Source organism: Charadrius vociferus, unplaced genomic scaffold (genome assembly GCF_000708025.1).
Source record: "Charadrius vociferus isolate BGI_N301 unplaced genomic scaffold, ASM70802v2 scaffold183, whole genome shotgun sequence".
NCBI classification, from domain to species: Eukaryota; Metazoa; Chordata; class Aves; order Charadriiformes; family Charadriidae; genus Charadrius; species Charadrius vociferus.
Window position 1 is genome coordinate 2,171,669 of NW_009648250.1, and position 18,453 is coordinate 2,190,121.

General features: G+C 37.4%; 1 protein-coding gene across 1 annotated transcript in view; it reads left to right on the forward strand.

The window, feature by feature from the left end:
• Positions 1–18,453, forward strand: part of ARSB (arylsulfatase B) — a 67,991-nt gene that overhangs the window by 47,969 nt on the left and 1,569 nt on the right. The gene's annotated exons all lie outside the window — the stretch shown is intronic.

Sequence of the window (18,453 nt, forward strand, 5' to 3'; positions counted from 1 at the left end):
AATCAGAATCTGTCAGTGCACACTGTATTATTTTTTAATCTTACTTGCTAAATTTATTAATGAATTTAGTGAATTTCACAAAATATTGTAGACTACATGTGTAGCATCACTTTCTCTTCAAAAGGAATTTGAATTTCTTTAAATTAGAAAGATGTATTCGAAGTAAATATGTTGTTGGGTGGGGCTGGTTTAGGCTGAAAAAACTTTTACCTTCATTTAAAATTCCAGACTTAACCATAAACTGAAACTTCAAAGGCATAATAAAATTGTAGGCTACTAATTGTAGTCAATTTATTTGGAAGATATCTATTCAGAGAGGCAGACATCCAAGACAGAGAACTTGTAAAAAGATTCTGTGATTTTTGTCCCAACTTTTATTTGCCTTAAGCAAAATTAATGCAGCTTTACATTGCTGTCCTTGACATTTGAAAAAAAGTATTATCTCATATATTGCATAATTAATTGCCAAAATAAATGATTGCTAGATCTGCTGTATGTAGAATAAACATATGATATATTACAATAGAGAAACCATTTCAGTTGTGGGACTGATGTATCATTCATGGGCATTAAAATTGCATTATAATGGCTGTAGCATTATATATTATATCCACACATATACCAAAATGATTCATCTTGATTAAGGAATAGATGCTCTAGGCTCCTTTAGGCCCCATTTATTCACTTTTGCCCAGGTGAAAGATGATTCCTGGGACTTTGCAGGCCAGAAGTGATTTCTTTCCTAGTTTTATTACTGATGATTTAGCTGGTTTAGAATTATTTAAAAAAAAAAAAAACAACAAAAAACAACAATACCGGGTAATGGAGTTATTCAGTAGCAGCAGAAGACGTAGGTATGCATGGATGAGTGTGCTGCGTGGGCTTTGAATGGAATAAATATATTCCGTGTCTGTTCCGGGCTAAGATCTGGAATCCAGTCTCGGAGCCAAAAATGTGGAGGAAAGTGACCAGTATGGTTAACTGACTGAGTTAATGTAGTGACAGCTGGAATGGGAGAATGGTCAAGAATGGGGAAAAAGATATGTTCTTTGCTTCCCTGAATTTCCATTTCTCTGCAAAATTACACATCTGCATTCTGACCATCTGGACTCTGTCATCTTTTCATTGCAAGAAAATCATAAATTGTAATGACCCTCTGTAAGTTTGTAAGTCAGGAGTTGCCAACACGTGACCCTGGAGCCGCGTGTGGCCCTCAGTCACTTCATGTGGTGCTCTCCATGCTGGTCTGGCAGATTTGGGCAGAGCTCAGCTCCACTTCCTAATGGGAGGCCACTGTTCCAGCCAGTTCTGCTGCCGTTCACATCAGAAATGAGTGGTGCTTTTCTTTTGGCTGTCGTCTATATGAAGTGTCTGGGGCGTCACTTTTGCTGTTGGTAAGCTTGGCCTGTGGTTATACATTGCCTTGGCCCATCGGCATCTCAGTGTGAACCATCCATCACCACAGTATTCAATACTAGGTGTACAGGGATTGCACGTCCAGTGATTCTCCTAAATACTAGTTCCCATGTCTCCTTTGGGATGTAGATAATCTCTTTTAGAATTTAGAAATGTTAAGTCACTTGGTAAGTGTCTAATACCAGTACCATGACTGGAAGTCAGAAATCCCTTGATACTGCTTCTTTTTGATGCTTCATTATACCCTATACCTATTTGAACGTAACACTAACATTTTATATTTTTATGCAGGTCTTGACATAAATGTTAGATTACTTTTTTCAAACTAAATATCTCTGAGCTGGAAACCTGTGACCTTTTAATTGTGCACAGGATGTTAGAGTCAGATTATACACTGTTCAGTTCACTTTACCTTGAACACTGCTACCTTACAGTGATACAAGTGGGGTTTGGGTGATTCACGCACAAGGCCATCTCAACATGACCTTTGATGTCTTCAGTAATTCATAAATACTGTTGCATTCAGGTCAAATCTGTTTCCTGGGGAAAAAAAAAAAAAACATTTTGAATTTTTTTTTCTTATTTTTACATCAAAAATGAAAGTTGAGCTTTTCCTTTTACCTTCTCTCATTTTGTGATGTTTAACCTTGTATGCTGTATTAATAAGTTTGCTCTTATTTAGAGTAAGTTAAATTTTTTTATTCTTTCATTTTGTAAGAATATAATAATCTGGATAATTGCTTCACCCTGTTGGTGTTCACAGGGATTTTTTGCTGCCATGAGTAATTCTGGATTTTACTCAGTTTTTTGTGTGGTGTGTTTTTTTGTGAAGATATAATCTGTTGTAAAAATCAAAGGGAATACTTTGAAACAAGGATGAGAGTATTTTTGTATGCTTACTCTTGTTGAAATTAAGAAGAGTATGCATTTTGAAAGGGGAGAGACTGAATATGATACTCTACTATAAATCTTTCCTTTGGAATCAAATATTACTACGAGAAGCCTGAAATTAAAAGGGACAATAGTGGATCCATATGTTCACAGCATTCAACTAAGTGAATTAAGATAAGTGAGCTTCACTGGGTGAGTTTGTCTATGGCACAGCCCTATGCATTGTCAATGCGACGGTAGGAAGTTACAGTGTCTCAGGGCTTATCTGTTTCAAGATCAGTATTCTGTTCATTCTTCCAAGGTTAAGGTCACAGCTATTCCTCAAACGTTTTTATTTTAATAAAGTAACAGAAAGACTCAGAGTTTTGTAGAAAACTCATTATTGCCATAAAGCAGCAAAAGGTCACAAAATGTCTTTCCTCAGTGAAGTAGCAAAACCCCTTATTTCTTCAGTAATTCGTTGTCACAGTATAGGCAGGAAGAGACCTTGACATTTCCAGAGTTTCCTTGTTGAGGTGAAATAATTGCTCCATATATCACAGTTCAAAAAAAGAAAATCAGTTAAAAGTACGTATATGCAAAGGCCTTGTTAGCCCACAGACCCATCCACATTTCAGAGTGACTATAGCAAGCTTGTCCTTCCTTCTGGCATGTTTTCATGGACTCTCACATTAATTAAGGCAGTAGACCTACAAACACATGTGCAATTTCAAAAATGTACCATATAAGTGAGGATGAGCGAAGGTAAAGGTTATACAGATATAACTGAAATGGAAAACCCATCACTTTTGGAGGACTACTGCTGACTATTGAGCTACCATTTAGAAATGCTGTAGAATATTTTATTTATTTAATTCATTATAAGCATGAAGGAAAAACTCTTGCCTTTAAAAGACTGAGAAGAAAAGCAAAAATGAATTGACTTCATCTGTGTGAGGAGGTAAAAGTGTAGATGAAGGAAGGTGCGTTGCGTGACTTTGAGCCTTTTCAAAAAACATGCAACATTTCCTCTACAGTAGAGAGAAGAGTTGTCTGTCTTCTGTAGTACAGACCATCAGTAACAGCAAAGGTCTATAGCACTGCAGTAGACCTAGAAATAACCGTGAAGAACTTGTTCGACTCTTGTATCAATCGTGTCTGTTATTGTGAAGAAGGAAAATGCTACTTAATTAGAGGATGCTATTCAAAGCTACCTTGTAACTTTTAGCTTTCATTTCTACGAGTTTTTTTTGTCTTTGGTGCCTCACAAGAAGGCAAAAATCTAAGAAACACTAAATAACCTACTGACTATAGGTTTGTTAATGCACAAGCAACAATGCCTATGCAAAAGCAGTCTTCTCACAAACAAGATACTCTTATATATACTTCCTTACAACAGTATAAATAATCTGCTTGGACGCAGAGTGTTGCTCATCTATTAAAGTCAGACAATTAAACTTTGATATTTAACTTTTCCCATAGTAGAAGAATATTTTTTTTCTAAATTTCCCTGCAGATTTTCTCTCAGTAAGACTAAATTTGCAATGGATGTAAACCAGCTACAAATCTAATAGAGCAAGTGTTGATCAAGACTTTAAAATATATGTGTTTTCTAAGACATGCAGTAAGCTCTAAATTTTGGCTTTTTAGTGGGTGATGGTGACTGTGAGTGTTACGATAAGTATCCATAACATTTTCTCCTGCCTGTTTCTCCATCTCTTCCCATTTCCCCATCTCTTCCCAAAACACCAATAATGGAAGTGGGAGTTAATTCAGAGAAAATACAATGAAGTTGCTTCAAATCATATATCTCAAGAAAGAGTAGGCTAAACATTTATAGCATTAGCCATTATAATCAGGAAGCTTTAAAAATATCTTGCATTTTGTGGAAGATATCTCTAATTTCATTTTGACAGTTCACTGACTGAGATTTGCTGAATTTTGCAGCAGTTATCAATAAAGACCTTAAGACAAGTTGCAGAGGATTGAACTGATCCTGGTGAGATTGGGACTTTTAGCCAGAATTGATTAAACCCCAGTTGACTGTCTTGTGTGCACTGGATCCCAGGGCTGAATCCATTACAGAAGGAACACAAGTTGCGTTCATGCCAAGGTAACAATATGCACTTTGCCATAGCAATAGGGACAATTTCTTACAACTCCTCCTGGAGTTTTCTTTGTCTTGTGCAGTTCTCGATGAAAACTAAATAACAGGCTGCTTCACAGAATTAAGTCTAGCAAGAGGTAATTTTGGTCATGAAGTTTTCCATTGTATAAAGTGCTAAAAATAGTTTTCCAGTACAGCACCATCTACAAAATTTCTAATGCATCTACATGAAACAGTGCAAAATTTTCTGTCTATGGGCAAGTGATAGTTTTGTCTGTGGAATCCTGATCTGCTTGTATCTAAGACTTTTTGTGCTTCTGTAGTTATAGGGGTGAGAAACACTATTCCCCTCGAATTCCATTTATAAATGTGTGGAGAACAACCATGTATTTCCATACTGTTGACAAAGAAATAAGGCATTTAAAAAGACCTTATGTTTATAAATAGAAGATACATAAGGAGTAAGTGTCTGTGTCTCCTAATTGTAAAAATATTAACTGTACTTTTTGTTCTTTTGCCTTTTTATTTCTCAGTAAAATTTTCTTTGAAAGTGTAGTCTTACTTTTATCTTGCAGGCAAGTAGTTAATTCCTCTCACTGGTTTAAGATTTTAGGGACTATATAAATTATATTACTACGTTAGAGACAGTCATGATTTTCATAGTTTGGAGGAGACGATTTAATATTGATCAGTGGAAATTAAAAATGTAGTACTTTCACTGCTCTTAATGCTATAACCACTGTGGTCTAGTGTATATATTAAAAACGTGAATCATATTCAATACTTTATGTCCTGATATTTAGGAGGAAAAATAAATCTCATGTTAAAGCAAAGCATGTTGGTGCTTAATCCAGAAACATAAAGCAAAGAAATAGAAATATAATGGAAATCCAGTGTCATTTCTGACCCAAGCCACAGATTTGTACTACTTTTATTATGCATGCAGCTGAAGGATGTGAAGAATACAGCTTTCCAATTGCTATAATGGCCTTCACTAGAAACAGCATATGCTAAAATGTATTTATATGTTATTATGTTCCCACGTTAAACCTTCCTGCCACGTTCTGTCTGTTCTCCCCAGATCCAGGTACTTCCAAACTGGGAAATACTGAAGGAAATCTGGGTATTTTTTTCATGTACCATTCTGTTTTTTATGGTGTAATGTACAGTCCCTAATTTGGATGTATTTGTAGACTGCCTGCAGATCAAACTGTAGACCAGACTGCTTGCAAATGAAAACCACCCTGTGCCTACAGAATGCTTTGCCTCTGGGGATGCTAGAAAAACACATAGATCATTGAATTAAAATTCAGAAGATAGTAAAAAGTTAAGAATCTGTTCCAAATGGTGTACCCACTGAGTTTTCTTACTTTCTTACATAAATTCAAAGTTTTATGTACAAATTTATTATGAGTGAAAATCGAAATTACCCCATCCCGTCTGGATATTCCATCACCAAGTTAAAGGCTTATTTTCTATGTTGTCGTTCAAAATATTTGTATGTATTATATGATGTGAAATGGAAAATACAGAGAAAACCTCCATCCTAGAGTTTCATACAGTCTGCTGGGGCGAAGTCTCTCCTGAAAGATGGGAGATTGCAGTTCAAAGCCCTTTCTAACAATCAGGGTAACTCAGGGCATGAATTTGGGTCCCCAAAGCCCAGAAACCTATCCCCAGTGTTGGGCTAGATTTTTTGGAATGGGGAGAAAACTTCTCATTTTGTTAGGTACATTCTCATGTGAATTTAACCCTTATTTTCCAGTTTAATTTTCTTTTTATTAAAAATGTATGGAAGTTAAACATTTAATTGGTCTGAGCCTTTTCTTTATTTCCAGTTTACTGAAAATTAAATAAGTTCAGCATCAAATTGGCATCTGTTTCTAATTGCTTTAGTGGACAAACAATAATTTATATAGCATGCAGTTGGATAGGGCTTTCGATGTGAACTGAGAATTTCCTCCTTTAGGGAGGAAACTATTGGACAGTTGGAAGAATGCCATTGGAGGAAAGCTCAGAAGATGTGGTTGTGGGAAGCAGCACTGACCACAAAGAAAAGTTATAGGGTGGCTTCCTGAGTTTTACTGCAGTGAAGTTATGGTTCATTTCTCGACTTCGTGTTTCCCTTTCTGGCTGCATGCTCCTATAAAGAATCAAGTGTTTGGGTGCCTGTTACCTGACGTCTGCCTTTATTCTGCTGTTTCAGTGCTGCAGGGAAGATCTAGCGATATGTTTAAGTAAACAGCTTCTAGATCTTAACTTCTGAGCTTAGTGACGGGGATTTTGCAGCAGGGAAAATGACTTTGGAATTTTGTTTTCTCTGCTCATCCATAAGCCTCAGTTTTTGGTAACATTCATGGTATTGTGGGCTGTTACAGATTTTTATTTTTATATTTATTTTTCTAAGCTTTTTCTTCTGAGAACTGGTAAATCATGTATTGGCACTTTTGATTTGTGAATTACTTTAATTTGGGGATAATTTTGTGTGTGTGTGTGTGTTTGTAGCCAGAAATTATTGTTGTGAATACAAATAGAGAAGCCTTTCATATAAAGGTTTCATGGAAAACACACTGTGTCTACTGAACTGGATGGATTAAGGGGAATTTAGCTTCATTTGTTTGATTAAGAGAAGTTGGTAGGGTGTAAATTCTTTGTTTGTTACTACTGATGCTTAACCAGTGTGAACCAGCGCCCACTGGAATTAATGGAAGGGTTTTCATTAGTTTCAGTGTGGTTTTTTTCAAGCCCTAACAAACCTCCTGCTGTTCCACAGTTGAGCATTAGTAAGGGACAGTGAGCTTGCCAATCGTGAAGGCTTTGTGTGTATGCATGTGATGAGATTTCTGAGAGGTTGAAGACTGCTCTCATGAAGGAAATTTTTACGTGGAGTTCCATAACATTTAAGAAAGTCTGTGATTTGTTACCTACTGCTTCTGCTAGTGTAGCACAAAAACAGGCTAAGGTGATTCGAAGGAGTCTGCAGTGTCTATTGATAGAAGAGTAATCACCTGTGTTCTTTGGACTGCTTGGTTTTCTTTCTTTTCTGTTTAACGGGCATCATGTAAGTAAATGTTTTAAGTCCTGATAATGGAGTCAAATTATGTACATCAGAACAGAGCTGTGATGTGCAAAACCTTTGATTTATTCTAATAGAAGCAGTGGGAGAATGTTACCATTAGCATTTTTCTGACAATACATTGAAGCTGGTGAACACAATAGGGATTTCTTGGATGATTAAAATAGTATGCTGATTTTAAAGACGATAACGAACATACTAGAAAATACTCTCCTTCTGTTTCGGCTTTGTATATAAGTGGTTTTTGGTTTGCCAGTCCCAGACTTCTGTCTGGGGATCTCCTCTGTGGTTTTTATAGACTACTAATCAGATCACAAGAGGCAGGGACGCATATGCATTGCCTTACTATGAAAATAATACTGGGTTTTGTTTGTTGTTTTTAAGTTCTAGTGGAAGTAGCCTGAGTGGTTTTTTTCACCACTGTTTGGTTCAACTATTAAGCAGAATTCTATTCCGCCACATGCAGAATTTTTCACTCTTCTTTAATAAAAACATTTTTACAAAGTAAAGAATTTTTTTTTTATCACTCATAATGTATAATCTCAGCAGAATTTAAAAAAAAATAAAATTTAACATCTAATTTATACCCTTGAGACTTGTCATTGCCAAGTGACACTACCTTTTGAAAGAGTCCTTCTGGAGTGACAGTCTTCAGTGAGTTGACAATCTCTATGCACAAGATTAAATTATTTCAAATGCAGTATCTTTTTTCTGACATATGCGGAAGTGCCACTTCATTCCCTGAAGCGGCCTTACTGTAAGCGCTAGTTCCTGCAGTTTAGTAGATTCTTGCCTTCTGTCTATGGGATGCAACCTCCTTATGGCTGCGTTGCTTGGTCTGAGGGCATAACTGACAGAGTCCATGATGGGTGCCTCTTGTCACAATGATAGCTCTGTATGTGTCTCTCCCGTCTTCGTTAGCAGAGATACATCTGAAAACATGAGCGCTCCCAATGAACCTCCCAACAGTCCTTGCAAACAAGCAGGACCTTATTGCAGCGCTGCTTTAGTGACGATTGTGGCTTGTGTGATGCCTACTGACAAAATCAGATGTCTTTTATCACACAGGGGTAAGGACGGCAGAACACCAGCAACTCAGGGGGATGTTCTAGCTGTTCTGATAGCAACAAGCTGAGAGGCTATGAAAAGAAGATTTTACAAAGCGATAGAATAACATGGAGGCTTTTCACAAAACATCTTCAGCGATTGAAAAAAAAAGGCATGTAATTTAATTTGAGCATGTATCCAAGATTATATGTGTTCAGAGAATGCAGTCTAGTCCAGTCACAACATGACTGTTACTGGCAGAAGCAGATGATGAATTTCCTGCGTAAAGAATTTATGTCTCATCCAGTGTTTCAGCACTGTACTGCATCCAGCTCTGGAGTCCCCAACATAAGAAGGACATGGATCTGCTGGAGCATGTCCAGAGGAGAGCCACAAGGAAGATCTGAGGGCTGGAGCACCTCTCCTGTGAGGAGAGGCTGAGAGAGTTGGGGCTGTTCAGCCTGGAGAAGAGAAGGCTCTGGGGAGATCTTATTGAGGCCTTCCAGGACCTAAAGGGGGCCTACAGGAGAGCTGGGGAAGGACTTTTTAGTAGGGCATGTAGTGAGAGGACGAGGGGGAATGGCTTTAAACTGGAAGAGGGCAGGTTCAGATTAAACATTAGGAAGAAGTTTTTCACTATGATGGTGGTAAGGCGCTGGACCAGGTTGCCCAGAGAGGTTGTTGAGGCCCCGTCCCTGGAGGTGTTCACGGCCAGGCTGGATGTGGCCTTGGGCAACCTGGTCTAGTGGGAGGTGTCCCTGTCCATGGCAGGGGGGTTGGAACTTGATGATCTTCAGGGTCCTTTCCAACCTAAACCATTCTATGATTCTATGATTCTATGATTCTATGTTTGAGTTTTTCTCACTGTGGGTATGTGCTGTGTAGTACTGCCATTCTGCATTGTAGATGATGTTTAGTCAGCTCAGGTGGAGACTGCAGTCACGCTGAATATACCAACAACTACCAAGATGATATGGTTTCACTCAAGGTATTTCGTGAAGTCTGAGTAGTAAGCACGCAAACTGCGTGTTACATTGATATGTCCCCTGTCAATTAAAACAATAAGGCTTTGATTATTTGATTGTATTTGGCTCTTCATCACACAAGAAGGGAAGAGCCTTCCTTTGGTCATGCAGGGGACAGAAGCAGCCTGTTCCTTGGAGTTTCCTACAACACAGAAGTTTAATTAAGCAGAATGTACATCTAGGAGAGGATTTTAATTCACAAAGGATTGCACATCACTCAACTTTGTAACTGGTTTCTGTACCTTTTCAGTTGTACTGTATTCTTTTTGGGATGTGAAGACCAGAAGTACGGTTTTCCTGTTGTATAGAGCTTTTTGCTTTGTTCATTAGTCCTTTTCTAATAATTCCTTGCGCTTAGTTTTCTTTTTGACCAGTGCTGACAAAATTCTGAAAAAGCGTCAGCTCAATCTGTTATGATCCCAAGGTTTCAGTCTTGGACAATTATGGGTGACACACAGACCATCATTTTATATGTGAAATTAGGATTGCTATTTCACACATGCATCACTTTACTTGTATCTATGTTAAAATAGAATTGCCTATTTTAATGCCTGCTCACCCAGTCTCATAAGGGCCTTGTGTCATTCTTTACAGTTAGCTTTAAATAATTTATCATCAACCACAGACTTTGTCATCTCACTGTTCAGTCCCTTTTCTAGGTCTTTTGGAATATGTTCAGCAGTGTGGGTTCCAGCACGAATTCGTTTAGGAATCCAATAGTGGCCTCTAAAGTGTGAAATCAAAACTTTTTTTGTTTCTCATTTTATTAGATGCTTTTCTATCCATGTGAGGATCTTTCCTCTTGTCCCATGGCTGCTTAGTTTCTTGGCCTATATGGATGTGTAATATGAGAAAAAAACTTTAATTCTATGTGGTTTGTGTTATGTAAATATTGGAGTGGAGTAACCAAATAAGTGATAGGGAGCGTTGCGTAGCCAGACAAAATTTATACTGAAATAGAAGTCTTGAGAACTACAGAGATAATTTTTAGTTACCAAGAGAATACCTAGGGAATCCTTTCATGCAATATACATTGTAAACTGCAAGTTATCAAGCAATTTAGACATCCAGCTAGTACAAAATAGACACACACTTGTGTTACAGAAAATGTTGGTGATATTTCTGCTTTGGCTGAAGGCTCTTAGATGTACTTTACACCTGAAAAACAATAGCACCTGTTTATATAATTGAGCCGTCTAAAATCTTAATTCACCCTGGGTTCTGTGGCTTTTCTTAATGCATGCTTTTCAGTCTTTTCCATCAAGCAGGTTGCAATTAAGCTGGGAGCTTTTTGTGATTATTTTGCCTGTTACATGGCTGAATCTGCTGCTACATTGTATTATCATAAACAGAAGTTTAACTGCAGAGAATGCTGGTATTTTTCACTTTTTCATTTAGGAAATGTACTGCAAAAGGTAGATAACTTCTAACATCCTTGTTTTGCAGACGAGGAAACAAAGGTAGAAGCTTCGTTTGTTCTATTGGCCATATAGGGCACTGATTATATGTAGCTGCTTATAAAATAATGGTTTTGTTACTGGGTAACATACTGGAAAATTGTAGAGTCATAGTCAATCTGACACTTACTAAGTCTGTTTAGATTAACTCTTTGGGCAGGGCTCTGTCTCCCAAATAAAAAATACATTAACGTTCTTTTGTCTTTCTCCAAAATTGCTCTCCAGTGCCCAACATTGCCTCCCTGAACGCTAGTATTGTAGACCACAGTGTACAGAAATATAGCATGCTTCAAGCAATATTGTTTTGGATGCTTTAAATTTTGTGGTTGGAACCTTGCTAAATGGCATGTTAGAGAGAACTGTGTGCTCTTTGATCTCTTACCAACCAAGAAAACTTCTCAACATGGATCATTTTCATCATCTTAATCATAGACTGAAGGCAGAATATTTTATTTTTAGATGTACTGCCTATTTATATCTCCATATTTAGGTTTCTAACAATTGCTTGAGTTGGTTTCATTCAAAGAAAGAAGGAGAGCTAGAGGAATGAGAAGAGTAATTGATCTATGCTTATTAGATCTGTGCAAATATCATATATACATTTATATATAATATGTATTCCCCTATATATTCCCTTTTTAAATCTCAGCTGAAAATTTATACATTATCTTCTTGCTTCTTATGGTTAAAAATTACATCATGAAGGTAAAATGAATATACTATTAAGAAATTAATTACATTTAATAAAATGTTTCCACAAATCTGTCTTTTAGATTGATGTAAAGAATAAGCCTTTCTTTAAAAAAAAACAAAAGTTCAGATCGTACCTTTTTTTTTATGTTGCAAATTTACACCACACACACTATCCTGAAATCTGTTTTTACAAATTATGGTTATGTGGTACTTGATGTATTTGCCTTGCAAAGTAGAAAGCAAAAGATTGAACAAATCATAGGAAATATTTACAAAGACGCTGACCGATGTGAATTTTCCAGCCTACCTACCAAGTACTGTGTTGCAGTGGCTTTTTGTTGTTGTCTGTGCTGTATTTTGATTTTTCTTGCATTAAAAAGGGGGTTTTTTAAGTATTTTCTGTTGATTGAATATTAAGTATTTCTGAGAGTATCAGTAAAACCTGTAAGAACATCATAAGACTTAGAAAAATAAAGTTGGATTTATAGGCCCCATACAAGAAGAGGAGTAGAGAGCTTCTGATAAGACATCTAAAGCTGTAAAATGTAGTAAAACTGGATCAACCCTTCTTTTTTTGGTGTCCAGCAGTAGTGGAAGAATTTTAAAGGTTTTGAGTTACACAGAAAATAAATAGATTTTCAGACATTTTTGTCTTTTTCATGGTGGTATTTTTTTATTTTAGGTAAGTTTCTGATAGGTAACTAGGATTGTATGAGCCAAGGAACAGATGATTGATTCTCAAGCATACATTGATCTCCAGGGAAGAAATGTGAAGAAATGTTTCTTCCTATTTTCCACCCTCAGAAATTATTGCCCAGTTGGATAGGTGGACTAATGATTTAAGCAGAAGGCTATTGTAAGTGTATGAAAAAATACATAGGAAGACAGTTTTTTTCTCTGGAAGAACTACCCAGCTAACCTAAATGATGTATTAAATCCGGAGTACACAGATGATATTGAATGAGGTCAGAAGAGCTTTTTTGGAAGGCTAGGAGGAAAAAACAGAGCTAAGCACATTGCATAATTTTTTATGATCTTCTCTATCATAGGTTAGAAAGTAAAGTGAAAGAACAGATGATTGCTCAGCAAAGTAAGCAGTTTTGGTTTATCTTTTCTGTTTTACTTCGAATCATCAGTTATTAATTACTTCTTGGGACACACTGCTGGATTGAATGTACCAAATAATTTCTTCACTATGGAAAAACCTGTCATCTTTTAACATTTCTGTAAATTGTTGGGTTTTTTTTTAATTTAAAAATGTATGACTAAAGCAGGAAATAATGTAGGTATCAGATATTGTGTCCAGCTGTGGAGCCCTCAAGATAAGAATGACATGAATCTGTTGGAGCAGGTCCAGAGAAGGGCCATGCAGATGATCAGAGTGTTGGAGCACCTCTCCTATGAAGACTAGAGAGTTGGGGTTGTTCAGCCTGGAGAAGAGAAGGCTCCGCCGAGACCTTATAGCAACTTTCCAGTATCTGATGGGCACCTACAAGAAGGCTGGAGAGGGACTTTTTACAAGGGCGTATAGTGACAAGACAAGGGGTAATGGCTTCAAACTGGAAAAGGGTAAATTTAGAATAGATATTAGGAAGAAATTTTTCACTGTGAGGGTGGTGAGGCACTGGAACAGGTTGCCCAGGGAAGCTGTGGATGCCTATCCCTGGAGGTGTTCAAGGCCAGGCTGGATGGGGCTTTGAGCAACCTGGTCTGGTGGGAGGGGCCCTTCCAACTTGAGATATTCTATGATTCTATGATTCTGTACTTACCTTTTGTGAAAGTTCTGACCCTTTCAGTTCAGTACATACAGAGATTAATGTAATAAAAACGGTTGCATAAATCTGCTTTGACATAGTGCTTTCTTTTGTAAACAAAATATTTGGCTTGTCCTGAAATGAAAGTAATTTGGTAACACATCTTGTGTATGATCAGGCCAAAAATCTGTCTAGCTCATTATTCTGTTTCCAAGAGTAGCAGTTGTGTAGGAAGTAGTGTATGAAGGCAAGCCCTGATCTTTAGGTTGTGATTCTGGATATAAGAATCTTTGATGGATTTTTCTTCAACTTCATGAACCCTTTTCATCAGCATCGCATGGAAAGGAATTCCACACTTGAGTTGGGTTTGTGATAAAGAAGTATATAGTATCGTTTGTTTTTAATATGGAGCTTCATAATTTATTTGATGCCCCTATTAGGTAGGACCAGTTGTTCCTTATTCAGCTTGTTATGGCCACACAATATCATAGACCTCTGTCCTGTCCCTCATCAGTTGTCCATCTTTGAGGATGAAGAGTACTATTTATTTAGGCATTCCTCACACAGAAGCTGTTGCATAGCTTTAATCTTCCTTGTCATATCTCTCTGTATTTTGTACAGTTTTTCTGTGTCTGTTTTGTAAAATGGGGACCAGAACCACACAGTATCCTGTGTGAGGCACAACAAGGGCCTAAGTGGTGCCATAGTGTCCCATTCTTCACCATTTCTAATGTTGGTTTTGCTTTTCTGCTGCTGGACATTACCTGTTCATTACAACTTTGCAGACTCTTCCCTAAAAAGCAATAGCTTGTTCAGAGCACATTCTTTTGTGTATGCAGAGTGAGGATAGGCTTTTTTCCCCTATGTTCATTACTTTCCTTTTTATTGTATTTATGTTTGTGCATTAGCAAGGCTTAATGCGTTGGAAGATTGTTTACGTTTTAGAAGTGTCCCACATATTCGCTGGTCGTTATTCAGGATGTTATTTATATACTTACCCAGTAATAAATTTTTCAACGTCCTGCCTACAGAGTATGCTATGGAACCTTAAAATCATCAAAATGGCAATTGTTTGTGCAAATGCAGCTAACATTATTTGACTGATGCTTTCTGAGTATCTTGCATAGATTTTTCAGAGTTGATGACATTGGCCTTCTGAAAAATCAAGTCTCTTGAAGGTACAAATTAGCCATTGAAGATTATTTAGTCTTTTACATCCTAATTTTGAATATGTATATCTGTTTATAGAAACAATGTATGGTAATGGAAAGAAAAGAACTAAGCTGAAGTTTTCATAAGGGGCAGAGGGCCAGGCTTTTAAAGTATTTAGATAATAAACTGCTTTTGTGGGTAGTGGGAGCTGGCCACCTCAATGCCTTTTAAAATCTGATCCTGAAACCTTTTTTCAGACTGTTAAGATTAAAGATGGTTTTGAAATATGATGTAAACTCCGAAGTCACTTACCACCAGCAACATTTTCTGAAGGACTTGTTTTTTCTATAGAGATATGAAAGCTATTTGAATACTTTTTGGTGACCTACAACTCCAAACAAAACACTAAAATATTTAGATCAATTTGTTGTAGCATTAAATATTTGAAAATAAATATCTGAATGAGATTTCACTGCTTTCTTAATGCGTAAAAGTTGTATTATTTCCCAAGAGACTACTTAAAAAGAAATATAGCAGCTGGCGAGGCTCTGAAGTTGTGCTTCGGGAAACAGTGGCTTCTGTTTGAAAATAGGAAAATTCATGGCAAAGGCTGTGGGATTTTTTTTTAAGGTAAAAACAAAGGTTTAGTATTTCATTATCCATGGATACAATGGTGATCAAATGGCAGAAAAATAAAATGTCTAGCATTTTTCCACAAGCAAAAGCATCACATTTTTTAGATATAAATCTATAAGGAGAATATGCGGGTATGTGAAGGCAGACTTGATTACCCCAATCAATAAAAGGTATCTGACCTCTAACTACTGGATTAGTCCACGGGGTTGTTGTTACTGCCTGGTCAACCATAAAGAAAAAAAAGGAAATAAAAAAGAACACCCAACAATCTAGAACAGATGCAGAGAAAAACTGCTTAGATGCTGTGGCAATAAACGTTCGATCTTGCAAAGGAAACAAAAAGAATGTGACTTGTTTAATCTGCCAAATTGGAGAAAGGATCCCTGTAAAATTCATATGGCGAGGGAGAAGACTGCCCAGGTATTTTGCATTTCACCTGCACTGGCAGAAGCTGAAGAATGAAGACAGAGGTAGAATCTTAACTGCTGGGTTGAAGGGGACAGTCAGGTAAACACAGGGGGAGGAATATCTGAGCTTAAGGTGGAAGTCATATGATGGGAAGAAGAGAGCTCGTATCAAGCAATATTTTTGTTTATCTTAGTTCTGTATCTAGTGTTTATATAATGTAATAAACTGGCAGTCCTATAAATACTTTATGTAGAGAGCATTCAAGCAAGCATGGATCTGTTTTCCATGGCTGATATGTCTGATAAAAGTTGACCTGTACTGCCTGGGAAGCAATGCACTTGTCTGAATAATAGACAGCACATTTCTTTGGCAGAAGGCAAGTGCTTGCAATGGATGAGTTAACTTGACTGACAAAGTTCTGTTTATAATAGCTCAACATGAGGGAATTTATCTTTTTCTCTTCAAGAAATCTTGCTGAAAGAGAATATTCTACCAAACAACTTCAACTAAAAGCTCTGGTAAATGCATTTCTTAGTATAGGAGTTTGGTTTTGTTACCTGGACTAAATAAGGAGTTTTAAAAATTATTTTATCATCTGGAATCTTATTTTAAGTCTCATGCATGGCATTCTAAGGATATTTTGCCAAGTATATCTAAAAATACAATCTTTCATACTCTTTATTTGACGTATTTTAAATAATTTATCTTGTGTAATACTATGGCTTCACATACCATAGCTCAGCAATCAGAAGCTTATTCTCCATGCTAAATCTTAAAATCAGAAATGGACTCACATAATTTTTCCTTTAATATTGTAATTTTGAGATGTAATGTTTAAAAAACATGGTTGTGTTTTTTGATCTGCTGAATGTCTTTCGTTCTGCTCTTTAAGAACGTAGATGGCAAAGATGAGTATTCCTAGTAGCGAACAGTATGACAGAATAATACATAACATAATGATGTTGAAAATTAAGCAATATTAATCTTTAAACTGTTTTGTATCTGCTATGGACGTCAAATGGCTGTGTGGGGATTTATCTGCCAGAAGACATTCTTCTGGGGGTATTTATAAGGTCTTCCTCAGTTTTATAGAGGTTTGGTTTTCTTTATCATCAGCTTCAGTGCTTTATGATCTAAGATGAGCAGAGTCCTCCCCAGTCTGTGTATGCATACTCTAAACAAGTACCCTTTTATAGCTTTATTTATCTGGGAACATTATACAAGTCTGATGTAAACAGGGAACTTGGATATGCACAAAAAGTGCTTATTAAAAAAAAACTGATTCAAAGTGTGAACCCCGTAATAAAATAGAAACTTAGCAGGATCTTCACAAACAATAGAGAAATTGTGTCCCTGCATTTTCTTTCCAACCTTTCTGTTGCTCTCTTCTATCAGATGTATATTTGCCTCACTGTGATGTACAGATTTACTCTTTGTAGAAACCTCTAGTTCTGCTTCTCATATTGGATCTCACACGACCATTGTGTATCTCATGGATTCCCTTTTTTATTTCAGTGGCAAAAATCTGTCAGCTGAGTCCTTCAAATTCCCTAAACTGATTGAAAGTCAGCTCTTGAAAGATGCTAGAAAATCAACATTGGTTTCTCTCCACCTCCTGATGTCTTGTTTCTAGTCTGATTATAGAGTTGCCATCTGGTAGTCTTTTGGTAAACAGGTATCAACAGATACAGTTAATGTAGAACTTTTGGATTTTCTTTCTTAAACTCCTACCTTGTTCATGACAGCTGATATGCAAGATGGTGTGGATGCTCCTGGAGCGTCTGTCTGACTCCCTCCTGGTTTCAGCAAGGAACTGGTCTCCTGGTCATCCCTGTTGTATGCATGTTAATTTTTTTCTGAGCTCCCTTCTATAAGGAGTTTCAGGCTTCCTTTTGAGAGTGAATTTGCACATAGTTGACACTTGAGAGTTTTCTGCAGTATGTGGATATGGGGCCACATCATATGTGACTCTAGCAAAGACAGCATGAAGACATGCTTCACGCTGTGTCATGCCATAGAAGTACCTCGCTGGCCAGACACAGTTCTGTGTGAATGTAGCCAGCTCAGTCCAGAGAGACATCTCGCTGTGTGTGGATACAAGTCAGGACCTGGGACTTGGTCCCTGGAGTGGTCTGAGAGAATTAACAGTAGTAGCATTGATTCAGGAGATCTTTCAATCCTATATTCCTAACTGGCAAAAGATAGAGACACTTGTATGGGCAAATCTAGCAATTTGTGAGCGTTCTTAATATAGGTATATGAGATACACATGTAATATCTCTATGCAAATTGAGTCCAGTTATTCAGACTCAGATGTGACATTTTCCACTGGTAACTTTTTGGGGTGCAGTTCAAGTTCTGAGTTAAATACATCCAGTAAATCATAGCACAGATCTTTGCACATATCATAGAATCATAGAACGGTCTAGGTTGGAAAAGACCTTGAAGATCATCGTGTTCCAACCCCCCTGCCATGGACAGGGACACCTCCCACTAGACCAGGTTGCCCAAGGCCACATCCAGCCTGGCCTTGAACACTTCCAGGGATGGGGCCTCAACAACCTCTCTGGGCAACCTGGTCCAGTGCCTTACCACCATCATACTGAAAAATTTCTTCCTAATGTTTAATCTGATCCTGCCCTCTTCCAGTTTAAAGCCATTCCCCCTCGTCCTCTCACTACCTGCCCTAGTAAAAAGTCCTTCCCCAGCTCTCCTGTAGGCCCCCTTTAGGTACTGGAAGGCCTCAATAAGATCTCCCCAGAGCCTTCTCTTCTCCAGGCTGAACAGCCCCAACTCTCTCAGCCTCTCCTCA